Source organism: Bombus pascuorum, chromosome 7 (assembly GCF_905332965.1).
Source record: "Bombus pascuorum chromosome 7, iyBomPasc1.1, whole genome shotgun sequence".
Lineage (NCBI taxonomy): Eukaryota > Metazoa > Arthropoda > Insecta > Hymenoptera > Apidae > Bombus > Bombus pascuorum.
Window position 1 is genome coordinate 8,645,350 of NC_083494.1, and position 15,081 is coordinate 8,660,430.

General features: G+C 43.5%; 1 long non-coding RNA gene across 1 annotated transcript in view; it reads left to right on the forward strand.

The window, feature by feature from the left end:
- LOC132909216 (uncharacterized) overlaps positions 1–15,081 on the forward strand; it is a 149,534-nt gene that overhangs the window by 593 nt on the left and 133,860 nt on the right. The gene's annotated exons all lie outside the window — the stretch shown is intronic.

A 15,081-nucleotide genomic window follows, 5' to 3' on the forward strand; every position in this document is an offset into this window, starting at 1 on the left:
ACATAGTTTTGTAATTAATAAGAGTTCAAACAGAACATTGATCAATATACAATGATTCACGAACATAACTATTGGAACACTTAACATGCATACTTTTATGAAGTAATTCAATTTTACAACTATACGCATATTTCGTAGAGATTACAAAATTAGTTAACCATTCAGTCAGTTATCCATTATATTAATAAGTTCCAATATTCAATGAGACTATTTTTTCCATTAATTATGTTTCAGACCATTATTCAAGCCGTACACTAATTTCTTTCTAATTTTATGTCTTGTAAGCTGCCTTCTAACTTCTATATTTTATTCTGTAAACGCATGTAAAATGTAATCACATTTTCAGTTGTGTCTCGATACGACGTTAATGAAGTTTCATAAATGTTTCATATAATATACGCGATATTATACATACAATTTTTGTGTGATCAGTATTCATATACTTTCGTGAGTAACTGTATGTATTTCTATGGTTCGAAAAACGTTTCATAAGCTCTTTCGTGAACTCATGGTCCAGACTGCGTCTTGGACGCGGCGCGGCGCTGCGACTTGTCGCGCGGTTTCGCGTCTCCGTAGCTTTATTACCGTAATCCCGTGGCGTCGATAAGCCCATTACCGCGTGTCTCTACCGATGCCTGGTAATGTATGCGCCGGAACGTAATAAAAATCGACTTACACGAGCGACTGGCTAGCCTCCTAGCCAAGCTTCCCGCGTAGGGGACGCGTGTGTACCAACGCCGGTTTCTATCGGGCGGCACGCTTTTAGGTGTCGCTAAAACTTTAATCAAAGTCAGATTAGCCACGAAGGGACGACACTGTGCCACGGTGGATGGAGTCGTGAGGGGGTGGGAAGGGGGCCGGGCGTTTTATTAAACGGGACTTGATTAGGGGTTGCCAAGATCCTTTCAGAGTTTGTTTTCGACTGGTTTCCAGGGAGCCGCTTTCATTACGCCCGGTTTCGCATAATTGACGCGATCGTTCGCTAGGGGAAAAAGTTGGCCACTCTGTCACCAGCTCGCGTCTTCTATTGTCACGCCGGAAATTAGAGATTATTCATCTTTTTCCTTGTATCCTTTGGCGTCTTTGTCGTGTCTTTTGTTTATAGCTTCGTCTTGAATTTATTACTGTTTCAGGGAAAATTGTTTACTTTGCATGGTTTCCTAGCAATATTAATTAGGTTTCCGAACGTAGAATACTTGATAGATCGGAAATTGAAAGAATTTTTAGATTCTGGACTGATTAACACAAGTATGATAACGATCTCCTAAAGGCAAAGCGATTAAAGGATAACTTGGCGTGAAATACATTTGGGCGTCAGCGTAGGATGATCGAAAGTGATATAGTCTTTTGGTAATCCCTGTAATCCCGGGAGTATAGCTCCGTGGTCGTTTCCCCAGGCAAACCGTCGAACGTGAGCCCCACACACTGCGATGTTTGTATTCTCCCCGCGGTAATAATCGGTTTCGATCATTCTTCAAGCGTGATGATCCTTCCTCTGCGACTTCTTCTATTGACCTATTAAATTCATTACAATACTATATCCCTTCTTAAATGGAAAATAGTAAACCGATATAAACTTTTCCTTACTGAGTTAAAAACTTCATCAAAATTAACATTTCTTCTTACTTTAATACGATATTTCAAACAGTAGTCGCGATAAAAAATTTCATAAAATTAGATTCAAAATTTAACGTACGCTGTGTTAGGTATTCATGGTTGTTTGATAGAAAGAAGTTTCGAACTTCGAAACTATAAAATTCGATTTAGGATATAACGCACTGACTATTCGATGCTTATCGTCTTTTGATAATAGATGCAAAGAGAAATTGCTAGAGGGATTTATCTCTAGGAAGATTTATTTAAATACCTTAGTTTGGACAAAATATCGTCGATTCGAAATTTAACACACGCCCTGGTTGATATTGGTGGTCGTTTGAAAGGAGGACGCCAAGAGAAAAATCTCGAGAGGGTGTACGTACGTATTCACAAAGGAGACAAATGTCACGGGGGGGGGCAGAGTTGGCGTAACCGCGCAATAACAACCCTCGGCGAAGTTGGGGCAGAGGTTGACGCAGTGCTGGCGGTGTTTACGTCGCAGGGTCTCCACGCTCGACTCCGCCTTTCGTCCCCGTTCCTCCGGCTTAACGCTAATGAATCTGATTTGCATCTGATCCCGACCGATCTTCGATCCTCCCCTCGACCGACCCGCTGCCGGATTATTTAAGGATGCTGCCGTGCGTCGTATGCGTCTGTGATTAATTACGCGATATCTGTTCCGGACTACGTACCGTTTCCGGCTCGAACGAGGCCCGCTATCGGTGATTTTGCCGGTTTACTTGTTTCTTCTGTTGTTGATGGTGTCAAATATTGGATAGCGTCGAATATTAACGCTAGTGCTACCGACGCATCGTACTAGCCGTGACGACTAACGTATAACATTTGAATCGGAGAAATTAGAAACAACAATAAAAGCTTGCGATTCTAATGAATTTTTTGTCAACTAGCTAGTGGTTATATGGGAGTAGAGCTTTTTGGGATGTAAATAAATAATCTTGAGGTGCAAATGTAATTTTTCTGTTTCATTTCTTTTTCTTGTTTATTGTACGTTATACGAGTCTTGCGATTATGTTTGACAATATAACCATTGTTGGAGCGCAATACAGCGTGTGCCACAGTCATCAGAAAAGTTCACGAATTTGCTCAAAGTTAGATAGTTTACGCCGAGATTGAACCTATCTTTGAAAGAAAAACATGGAAAATTGGAAAGTTCTAGCGTTTAGGAGAAAAGATTTACTCTCGTCGGCAGATAAGTTGTTTAAAAAAGTATGATGAGTAAATAGTCGAGTAAAAGTTTGCAGTTCTATTCTCGCAGCGGTTTATAATAAATTGAAAGAATTTTGTCGTAAATAGATCAATCAATTAGTTTTTCGGTTATCGCGCACGCTAGTTTCAAAAATTATTAAACACGGCAGATTAGAAGGTTACTAAACTGAAGGCGAGAAGAAAAAATAAAAATGAATTACGTTTGTCCTTCAAGACTATATTTATATCCCAAAAAATTCTGTATTTAGTTTAAACAAAAAATCATAAAAATCATTCGCTTCTATTGTCGTAATTAAAGAATCACCGCTTAATCAAAAGATATATGAAAGAGTACTTTTCAATTGTCAAATCTCCGAATACGTACCGTAAATCTATAAAATTTCTATTACTTGTAAACCAGAGTTTATTTTTCCCGCTATGCGAGTATTAAAGAAGTAATATTTTAATGTTCGGTGTAAACGGATTTGTGTAACAGTTGGTAAAAATGAGATTGCAAAGAAAATAAGAATGGATGTTTTCGAGATCGCCTTGCAAATGCTAATAAATCGCCAGTGTCAGGTAGAATAAACGATTTTTATTCAGGGAACGGGTCAGTGATCCCCGGGTGTTTCTACGGATGAGTATCGTGTCCAGAGAGTAAATCGTTTCCGTAACAAAGCATCGGTTATTTGACATTTTACAAACGATGCCGCTTTATACGAATTTGTCCGCTAACGTGGAAAAATAATCGGAAATATAGACGAAGATTTTTACGTATGAAAGGAAGGTAGACAACGCGTCGATTGAATCGAGAATCCTTTCGAAGAGGCTGCAGCTCGTTAAGCGTTGAGTTACGAGGGAATAATTAGATAAAAGTAAACCAACCACGAATTTATGTTTCTCCGTTGGATTCTTCTTTCCACGGGGAAGATTTACGTGAAAAGAACGACGATTCTACGGGGATTCGTTACCTCTTTCCACGACAGGTTCGTGTTTAATGGGCGGGGTGCCCCGCGGATACTTTCACGCTGCTCCGCCTCCGACGCGATCACGTTATTGTCTGGACATGAAAACTCGTCGTTCCCTTTATCATACATCACAGTGGAAAAACGACGCACTAAATATTTTCACAATCTTACGCGGAGTAAAAAGAAGGAAAATTATCTGGATGGTTTTTCCTGGAGGTCGAGCACACTCGCGGGACGTTGCGAAAAAACGAGCAATTGCGCGAGATAACAGCTTCTAGAAAATTAACGATGTTGTTTACTGGCTTCTTCTCGAACCGCGTGTCCTGAGAAATGCAAGATAATTTTTATTGCGATCGCAATTAGAGTTCTTTTATCTTCTTAGCTTTTCTTTTCGGATGATAAAAGTAAATGAATAATATCGAGGCGACAAATTCGGTCCAGTGTACTCGATCATTCGTTATTTAATTAAAAACCGACTTTGTATTACGGCTATTCGACCCTGTTCTTCGTTTATGGTTCACCCTCGGTCATGCTTTCGATATTAACGCACCGCGGTGACGTCGGGTATCCGCACGTGCTAACCACTCGACTTGCAACTAGTATTATCAAATAATGATTTAACGTTCTATCAAATTTTTACATGGTATTATTTTTTACACTGTATTTCCATAAATATCTTTTATAAATATTGTAAATATTATATAATGGAATATTATATAAAAGAATAAATATTCCTTTCACGTACTAAATATTATATCATGTACTTGGGCTATCTTATACATTTGTTACATATTATATGTATTCTGTAACTTTTCAGCTTTCCATAAATTGCATAAATATGTACAAATATCTGCAATCTATTCGTCACTGACTAAGCCGCTTCGCGATACACAAAGAGCAACGAAATTTCAAAATTTATAGATTTTTCCCATCGAACGTTTCTGTTTCTAGACAAATATTTAATCTCGATATACTAATGCAGTGTGCACGTGTTACCGAATGGTGTTTCGCGTTAAATGGCTACCGCGGCTTTACATATATTTACTCGTTGGTTACTGATTTTATTTGTTTAGGACGTGCAGGGTATGAAGCGTCAGAATTGGGCCGTAAAAAGCTAACGATCGTACAATTGTCATCGTTGACACGGTATAATGCGTTGACTTTCGAATGGGGAAGGGGAATTTGGGAAGCACGTGGCCCCGAAAGATGAATTAAAATCGCGCGCCGGGTCAACGCCGAATATTCCGCACTTAATCACGCCGCTTGACACGCGGGATTACATCGCGCGTATAATCGGATAGAATATCATATATTAGATTTTATGGAGATTGAAACTATCTTCAACTTGTGGGTTACCATTATTAGATATTAATCCAACGGGTGTTGGTGTGACTTTTCGGTGATTTATCTCGTTCTTTCCTCTGTATCTTAACCCGTTAACAGTGTAGCTTTGGGAAAGAATCAGACGAATCTTCGATTACACTGTTAGAAAATTCTCATCGTACACAATGCAATTTATTAATTACAAATTAAATTAACAAATATTATTTGTTTCCTGTCAAAAGTTAAAAGTACGTGTGTTCGATACCACAAATGCAAGCTATCTTGAGGATAAGGATTAATTGTTTCTTAAATCGTTTATTCGAAATTCTTTATCATTTTATTACATTGTGAGAAGATTATCCTTGAAAGATAACACGAATCTATATTGGGACGATTTATATTAAAAAGATCCACGTTGCAATGATTCATTGATTATTTTCTTAAGGACAGAGCAACAAAAATATGTGAAAGATCCAAGTAATTACGTTAAATTAACGATATCGAAGCCGTAAAGGCTTAACTAGAAGCTTGCCGTAATGATAAATTGGATCCGCAACGAACCACTGACTCGATCGAATAAAATACTCAACTTCTCATATATTCACCATTCACGCGATCGTTTGAATTTATGGCTATAGATATAGGATTCCGTGGAATCAGGATTAAGAATATAGTGGCTCTAAGCACAGGTCCGTGGATTACGCGTGTTTACCCGGATTTTTCTCGTGTGGGACGAGCGCTGGCGCGCTCCCATATATCCCGTGTTCTTTCACGCTTATAAATAAAGTGGCGCGACGCGCGTGTCCATGGAAAAGTCGTTTTTCCCCGAAAAACGATGGAATCCACCACGGTTTGGTATAACGATCAAGTTGTCACGATCGTTCGTTTCCAGTTCATAAAGTCTCTCCGCGTACAATGGTGGCTAACTAGGCGTGGTTCGCTTTGAAGAGGGTCACCTGGTATATTATGCGCTGGCAGGGCGCATGTATGCGTGTACGCGTACTGGGTTTCACACCCAGCCACATCTTTTGACAGGTTGATACTTCGCTACACGAATGTAACGCGTGTCAAGAACGACAGGGTTGCCTGTCATGACACTGCCCTTGCGTACCCGAGTAAAAAGCTTCTGGCTAATAGTGGAAGCTTTGTGACTTGTTCCTTACCTATATCGATAACGAAGAAAGGAATTGTTATGACGAGGCACTTCTGAGATTCCTTCTTCGCGATTAGAATTAACTTAATCTTTTATCAATTCCGACCTAACAGTGTTCTTCTAATCTTAAGAAGCGTTTGAAGTTTGAATCGAATACGAAACACTTGTTATCGCTAATATTTTTTCTGATATTAGATGCCTTTTATATCTGCGAAAATGGGACGAGAAAAATATGAAAACCGAGGAAGCGAGGTTAAGCATTACGTATTTAATTATTTGATCAATATCAAAGAATAATATGGAATGGAATAAAGGTTCGATCTTTTGGGTTGGAAATAGTTCGATGATACAAAGGGCTGTTTCATCGTCGATTCGGATGCTGTTTGGTCCAAGGGATCCTCCTACTTTCCTGGTCAGAATTTTTATCCTAGCTCCTCATCTCCGCTATTCCGCGCTTCTTGACGCGCATATATACATACACCGACAAAGTGACAAGTTTTATCTGCGCGGGGAGATCTCGATAGCAGGCTGATGTATACACGTGGGCGTGGCACTTCCAAGGACCAAATTATAGTCCTGCGATGGACACGGGGATGCTAGGATGGCATCAGGCCCGACAGAGATACGAAACTGCCTCCTGAACCTAGCTATTTCATCTTTCTCTTTCTTCGACCTCTTTCCTTCTCTCTCGTATTTCCGACATTCTCGCCCTGCTTTTCTTTCTCGATGACAGGTGTTTGTTGCCGAAGCGAGCGTTCTCTTTCTTCTTGTCATTTTCTCTGTTCCGTATAACGAAGCCTTTCCGAGAAAATTTTCATCTTACACGAAGTGGAATCAGGCAAGACGTTGTCTCTTTGAGTTCGAATACTTTCGGATGAATAAAACGTGATTTACGAGAGGTTTATGCAATTTTTCATCGCTTCGTCATTACCATCGGGCGAATAGCTTTCACGAACACGCGGCCAGCAGCGGAGTCGATACAAAAACCAGCTAGCCTTGTTACTCGTCGCTCGATGATGTACCTTTCATCGAGCCAGCCCGGTTAAAGAAAAGCACACGACATTTCATTGCGAGGCATTAAGCCAACTCGGCGTAGCCAGTTAACGTCCCCGATTAAATTGTCTGGAACATAATGCGCGTGTAAATGTAATCGCGCAGCATAAAACGCGTTAGCGTTATACGATGGAATTATTCTTTAACAATTGTATTTATTGCGGCGCTGTTGTTGTTAAATTATCGTAAACGAAATGGGCATAAACGATGGAGAAAAGTGGCCGAGTCGGAAACAATGTTAATATCGCGTCGTTCTAGTATAGAAATTACGAACATGCGAATTTGCACGTAAAGAAGTGATTGAATATCTTTCTCTTTCTTTCTAATTATCACAATGATTATCTGTATAACTATCTATATGATATAAAAGATACATAATGATCAAATGAAAAATATTAAGAAATAAGTTGAACATACATCTTTTCCTGCGTATCTCGCAAAGAAGTATATTTGGATCTGCCGACAAATTTCGTTGTCTTCTATAACAAGCGATGTATTTAAGAAACACCGATCGTCTCGAGTTTTGGCAAAGAATTCTAAGAAGATTAGTGCCATCGACTGGTATTACAGTTCCATCTTGATTCGACGTCGGTGCAACCGATTTTGTATTATTCAGTTTGGATTAGCTGGAGCCCTGCAAGCTGTGAAAAGCCCTTTCGAGCCAAGTAACCGATCATCCGAGTTTTCTTCCAAGCTTTACGGACAGCTTTTCTTGCTACGCGGGTCCGTCGTATATTCTCGAGATCGTTGTTTGTTGCTTCCGCGGATTAAGCGCAACCCTACTGGGTTTTCGGTTTTCTGGATGCGTTACGAGACGACTTTGTCGCTAGGGAATAGCAAAAGATCCTTTTTACTTTTCCGCCGGAATGATCGCCATGACGATGCACCGTCTTCGAATTTCTTTTCACAGAATTGTGAATACGAAAAAATCCACAGATTTTTCCTGCTTTCGCTTGCAGTGTTCTTTCTAGCCGATCTGTTATCGTATTCCAAGGCTTGCATAATGAATATTTTATCGTGAATCTGAAAGCCCGTTTTATTCTTTGACAGTGGTTTGGTCAAATTCAGGGTTGTCTAATTTAATCTTCGTTGCTCTGTTATAATATAATTCGACTGAGAATTTCTCGAATGCATGTTCGTGGAAATGGTTGTTTGGTGAAAAACATAAGGTCCAGCGGAGACCACCCTTAGGTATGCGGTAGCCAAAGGTATTCTTGTATCTTCACAGGATCTCTATGTTTTACAAGGCAGCTGTGTATCGTCCTGCATTGTTGGTCCTTTATGTACCGCGTGCTTGGTTCGCTCGAGTGGTTCGGCTTGACTTCGCGCGCTGTTTGTTCTCAGGTTCGAAAGGAGCGAGCCTTCCCCGTGTACATCGTCAGGATCATCCTCCACCTTGTCGGCTTAGCTTTCCAGGATTACAAGGATTTCTTTATTCTCTTACCGCCCTGTCTCCGGCCTTCCTTTCCGATTCTCTTTCCGGATGAACGACATCCTCTCGTCTTATTTCGGCACGGTGATCTGCGACGCGTTTGACTCTTTTCACTCCGCTTGTAGACGCATTCTCGTTTCGAGGATTCTTGAAATATAGAACGTAACGAAACATCGTTTCGGGAAAAAGAGGCTTGACCATGTTGGAACGGACGTTTCGTTAACGATCCGCTGCTAAAACCGGCCGTAGTATTTAAACTTCGTTTTTTCCCCATCTTTCCTTCATTTCGTCTCTTTTGCTTGTGCTCGCGACGGTTCAAGCGAGGTGATTCACAACCGGCATTACAGTCAACGTCGATCGCGTTGCCATTTATATAGCCGGCGAAGAAACGATGATCGGGATCGTGTCCCGTAGAGGCGAGTGGGTTCGAACCGAGCCGGGCCGACCTGAACGAGATAAACGAGAAACGTGCAACAGGCGTGAATGAAACAATGGCGGGCCACGTGTCGACCAATCGGAGGAGAGGCGAGAATCCTACCCTGCGTGTACGATCCGCTGTTAGGTGGAGCCTTCTCGTGGTAGATCCGCGCGATTCCTCGATCATTTCGCCGTGTAGATCGTCGTCGCGTAGCCCTCGGTGCCTTTTTATGAATCCTTAATTCCACATGGTCGCGACCAGTTTTTTCTTCCTTTGTACGCATTTAACGAATTCTCGATAGCACTTGGCCGACTCGAAGAAAATTTCAACGTCGGCATTCTTCTACGCTTCTTGTCCTCTCTGTCTTTACCTGCAAGAAGTTTCATATTTTTAGAAAATACAGCGTAGAACTTTGATATTTTTAGAATTTTTGGAGATCCTTTCTCTCAGACGTTTTTACTTCAAGATGATAGAAATGTTAGAAATATGTCTTTCGTATTAACGTTCGAAATATATAGTCAAGGATCAATTGGTATTTGAATACGTCGACTGTGTAGGTAACTGGGGATTGTTTAGTGTTGCGGGGATAGTGTTAGCGTACGCGAAGTCCGTGCACGTCGGTGTAATTGATCGACATCAAGGGGGTACATCACCGGCAGATGTTCGAACGCGCCCTCGCCTCCATCTGTCTCTTTCATAAAGTTCTGCGCCGTTGTGTGGCGCGGGGCCCGCGCTCGCTGCGCCTACATACCTGCGTGAGTATACGGGGTGATTGCCGAGTTCCATTCACCACTGATAGCGTAATTGAATTTCGTACGGGAGGAAGAAACGTTGACAGGATGAAAAATTGCGTTTGTCCGGGAAGAGTCGCCGGACCAGTCTTCGAGGCTCGATCTTTTGGAGACAAAGTAACTCGTGTTATTCGAATCCTCCTTTCCTCTCCTGCATTTGTCATGATCTTACGTCTCGTATAGACGTATAATAAAAGCAACGTAGTTGGAAATTTTGTAGATCCATAAACTCGTCATTTGAAAAAAAATCAAAGCCTAATGTATCTGTAGAGAAATTACGAGATCGTACTTTAGCTAAACATTCGTGCTGTCACGCCTTTTCGAGTATTTTACCGCGTATCACCCGTTAGATCCGCGTAAGTTCGGTACAATGGCTGGTACAGTCGGAGGACGGGTGGGTATACCTAATAGGCACCTTTATACCAGAGATTCAGGTTCGCTATGGGAGGCGTGCCGCGAAAATTGCGTCATTTTTCACGCTCGCGAGCGCTCCCTTGACCGATTCAAAAATTCGCGCGCCACCTTCGTCCTGGCAGCCAGACGAGGATAGCCCAAGAAGAGGGGTGAGAAACATCGTGGAACGAGGATGGTACAGTAGGGAGGATGTGTGTCTTGCTGCGCTCGATAAGATCGCGAGTTTATTAATTAAGCTCTGCAGTTGGATGAGCCTTTTGAATTCCGTTGTAAACACGCATCGGGCCACCACTCTGGCTTGTCGGATATTATGCGCATCCAGACGTCCAGGAGATGCCTCTAATTCGATGATCTGCGCGAAGATTCACCGAAGATACTTCGACACGTAAAATATTTTATTCGTACGTATGGCAAGGAATTCTGATGTCGAGGAATGCGCGAACGTTAACCAAAAGTTAAGCTTTTTCTTTAGGATTTTCCTCAGGATATACGCGAAACTTAAACGTTATTTTTTTCCTCCGTACATGCCGAAGACAGTTGTCTGGAAGGAAAAACAACTGGTAGATGGCCGAGGGATACAATGGAGCTGGAAGATTTTCGAAAGCATCCGATATAAAAGCAAAATAGCGTATCTCGGCATCGAGACTGATCATTATGAATTTCGTGCGGTTTTTTCGGCGTAATAAATTAGTCAAAGACGCTCATCAATTTTATGACGGGAGTCCATAGAGAACCGATGCCTAAAACATGGTCCGTCCGGCACTGCCAGTTCTGGATAGCCTCGAACGTGATGGATGATTTTTCTTTCCCATATACACATGCAGCCGAGATAGGCCGTCCAACGATCTTTCTACTGGCTCTCATTTGCGCACATACCTACATGCCCACCCACGTGCGTGTAACCACGCGGCTGTGTGCGCACGCGTTTCGCAGGGAGACTGCAAGCCAGACACATTAGCGAGACCACGGCCGCGATTCATGAATAATAAGTGGCGCGAACCGACTCTGTTTTGATCCTTGTACCAGTTATCCCGTGCACCGGGATACTGTAACGAGATCTTCTGCCTATTTTCCTTTCGTTAACTTCTTCTTCGCACTCATGCAGTTAATTGTCGAACCGGACCGTTTTACTCGACTCTCCCTTCATGATCTTCCGTGTACGCCCGACTGTAAGAAGCAAGTAGAGATATATTTATCGGACCACCCACCGAGGTATTTTCGATACGTCAAGATTCACTGTTCAATAACATCGAACGAGATATTCCGCGTGGGGCACGAATTCACCTGACTCGGCTCGTCAAGACGATCGATTCGACGAAAATCAGGGGACCAGTCCAGGCAGGAATTCCTACCACCGATGGCTATTTACATACGTCGATCACAAAGGAGGGATCGTTATTTTGGCCCACGCGAAGGACTCTCGCGATACAATATTCATAAGCGATCCTCTATCGTTCGCACGATCGCTGGCCCGATTGTTTTCCACGCGATGGCGCGCGCGCGCTAGCCAGAGCCCTACACCATTTGACAAGGACGTAGCCGTTCCCGCAATAGACAAAGGAGAGAGGAGAACAGGGCCCTAAAGGACGAACAGCCTGGACGACGGGGCTCAGAGAGGCCGAGAGAGTTTTACACACGTAAGGAGAGGATCGATATATCGGTATACGAGCGGAGGAATGATAAATGGCCGTGTCGAGAGATGCGCGGATAACATAATGAGACGTATTGTGCCGGTGAGGGACCCACGAGGACCGAGCTCGTTCTCCCGAGACCTTCTGGGCCCCCAAGAAATTTCGCCTAGCTACGGAGAAACGTATTTCTACCTCTACTTTCCGGGAACTGCAGTTTTCAGGACGAAACGTAGATTTCCCGACAAAATGAGACTCCTGCGAAACGATCACGATTGTTTTTTCAGTTTCGTCTTTCTACATAGTCACGAAACATTATTTCAGATATTTCGTTGGGGATGAATATCGGGCGAACTATACAAGTCACGCGTGAATACGAAGCTTCCGGTAATTAATAACAGGCTAGCTTTGTGCAGAGTCGATTAAGGCGAGACGTACCGCTGTGACAGATCGGATACTCCGTCACTCGACAACGGGAGCCTTCTTGCAGACTGACCCATTGTCTTCCGGCGAGAGGTGTTTCGCATAGTTTGTCATCTCTGGACGTGTGACATGAGTCCTCTCCGCAAACATTCCCTAGCTTCACTTTCTTAATATTATTCATCTTCGCGAGAAAGAACAGACAGAATTAAAGAGGAAGGAAATAATTAGGAGCTCGAGTCTTCAAAGTCAAGAGAAGCTGTGTTTAAGGAAGATACGTTAGAAGTCGACTGACACGCTAACGTTAATTCCTCGATTATAGAAATCAAACGCAATTCACAAAGAACGTAAGTAGAATTAAAGAATCCCTTCGACTCCTACTTAACCCTTTCGAACTCTTCCGCTCGATCAACTTCTACCAGAGTATTTACACTCGAAAACACGATATCTGTTCGGTTATCGATGCGCCCTTTTGACCAAAGGTAAAGGACTTGCCAGCAATCCTTGGCCTGACCGAGAAAGATGACAAGCTACAAGACGAGAAGGTCGTGACGGGTCGGTTGTTCCGTGGAGCGATGACAGGGGCTTCCTTGGCCAGCCAGCGTCACCTCGTCCTCTTTGAGGACGTGCTCAGGGCTTTTCGGGGGATGACAGGGGTGTGGTGAGAAGGAAGAAGCGCGTTGAAGAGAAAGCTCGTTGCCGCGTGAGAGGGGGTGTGAGCACAGGGGTGAAACGTAGAGAAGTTGGAGGTTAGGCTAGGGGTTAGATAGGATAGGGTGTGTCGTCATGGCTACGCAGCAGGGGGCGGGGCAATCGATACACCCTCGCCTCACGCGCTAAGCACACGCAATGCGTTTATAACACAATGAAACAATGACAACCACCGCAGGAAGGGAAGGACGTTAAGGGGCTGGCTAGGAAGGGGGCTTACAAGGGGTGCTATTGCGCCTTCTACTTCCGAATATACGGGATACACCACGTATATACTCAACTCTGTTGCCAGTTTATGCCACGGTTGGTCGATGATCGACGCGATCATCGCCGAAAGTATGTATATTCATTTTGGCTCGTTTTTCACGGGTATCTATGACAGTGATCTATGTCACGATCGATTCGCGTTCGTTGTCCCTCCTTGTCGGACCTCGCTACGCCTATTCGTAGATTTCTCCTTGTCAGAAAGATATTTGTCTAACGATCTCGAAATTCTTCTGAATTTTGTGTATGGTCCTTAGAGAAGTTCTACCTTTTTTCGCTTAGGAAGCGTCGTTTCGATCGTGAGAAATGATGCTGAAAACGGTCCAGCTTTCGGAATGTTGGCAAGCGTGAAGTACAGAGGAAAGTAAATTGGCCGGCCGGAAAACAAAAATCGGATCGAACAACCACCGGCTCTATTGTCATTCGGAACGGTGAAAATCTCACTAGGCTCGGATCTTAGCCGCCATTTCCAAGATCGTGTAACGAAATCGCCATTGTCCCAGCCGGACGAGCCTTCCTTCCCTTTTCTTTCCTTCGTCTTTTCTTTTTCCGCCCCCGGAAGATTTTCGAGCGTTTCATCTTGCGCGGCGGCGCAGCAACAATGCGAACCGGCACCACTGACAATAGCCGGGAACCACCTGAAAACTTACTCGGACAATGAGCTCTCGAGTGTATCATTCGGTCGTTTATGAGCTCGCGCTCGTTTATCATTAGACCAACCGACATTTTTCAACACCGTAGCAACGCGTGGCGATTTCGTAGGGTTTCTTTTCTCGCACATGTTTCTTCAACCTCATTTTGATGTCATTAGATAGCGTTTCATTAGAAGAAATCGAGCGATAGGAAAACATCTCTACAGACGCGACTTTAGATAGCTCACAGTTAGGTGGACGAGAAACAATTTTCAAAGTTCCATTTTCCCAGAGGAGATAAGGAGCTACCGGGCTGAAAAGTACACGTCGCGGACGCTAGCCATGCGAGTTCGTGATTCATGGGCCAGAGCGCAACTTAACCGGCGATCACGATAATAGAAAGTTATCTGGTGGAAGTCATAGATTGACTCAAAGATACATTCGTGTACTGTACGATAGGATCGCTTTCGGGTCGGGGAGGGTCTGACAAAGGGCAGGAGGTGCAAAGGTGAAGCGGTTCGCACGGTGTGATCTAGCTGAAAACGTTTTACGCGGGTTAGACCCAGAAAACGTTGACGATCTTCCAGAAGAAGAAGAAGAAGAGAAAAGGAAAAGAAAAGAAAGAAATCATTAGGCGTCCAGCACTCGCTGGAACTCGAGAAATGCAATAACTCAAGGGATACGCTCTTGACACCCGAAGCCAGCCCGCTTCTCTTGCCCTAGGCCAGAAACCGCGCACCTGTCCAGGTAGGCGGAGTTGCAGGAGTCTCTTCCAAGAATTTGTGGCGAGGAAGGCTCCAGCCTGTCTGCCGGGATCAGCATCATCAGCATCGTCAGTTTTGTCTAAGAGAACTCTCTGTGGGGGTCGTCTTAATGAGATTTTACTCAAACAGTGGTCTCCTTGGTACATGACCGAAATTCTTGCACCTGAACGTCTGGCGCGCGATCACGCTGACCATTACGAGCGTGCGCGGTTGGTCGCGCAAATCGACGTTCCACGCGTTAAGAGGGCCTCTTGCGAATCGTATCTATGATCTTCCTGGCAAACGCAAAAGCGTGCCGCGAGTCGGAC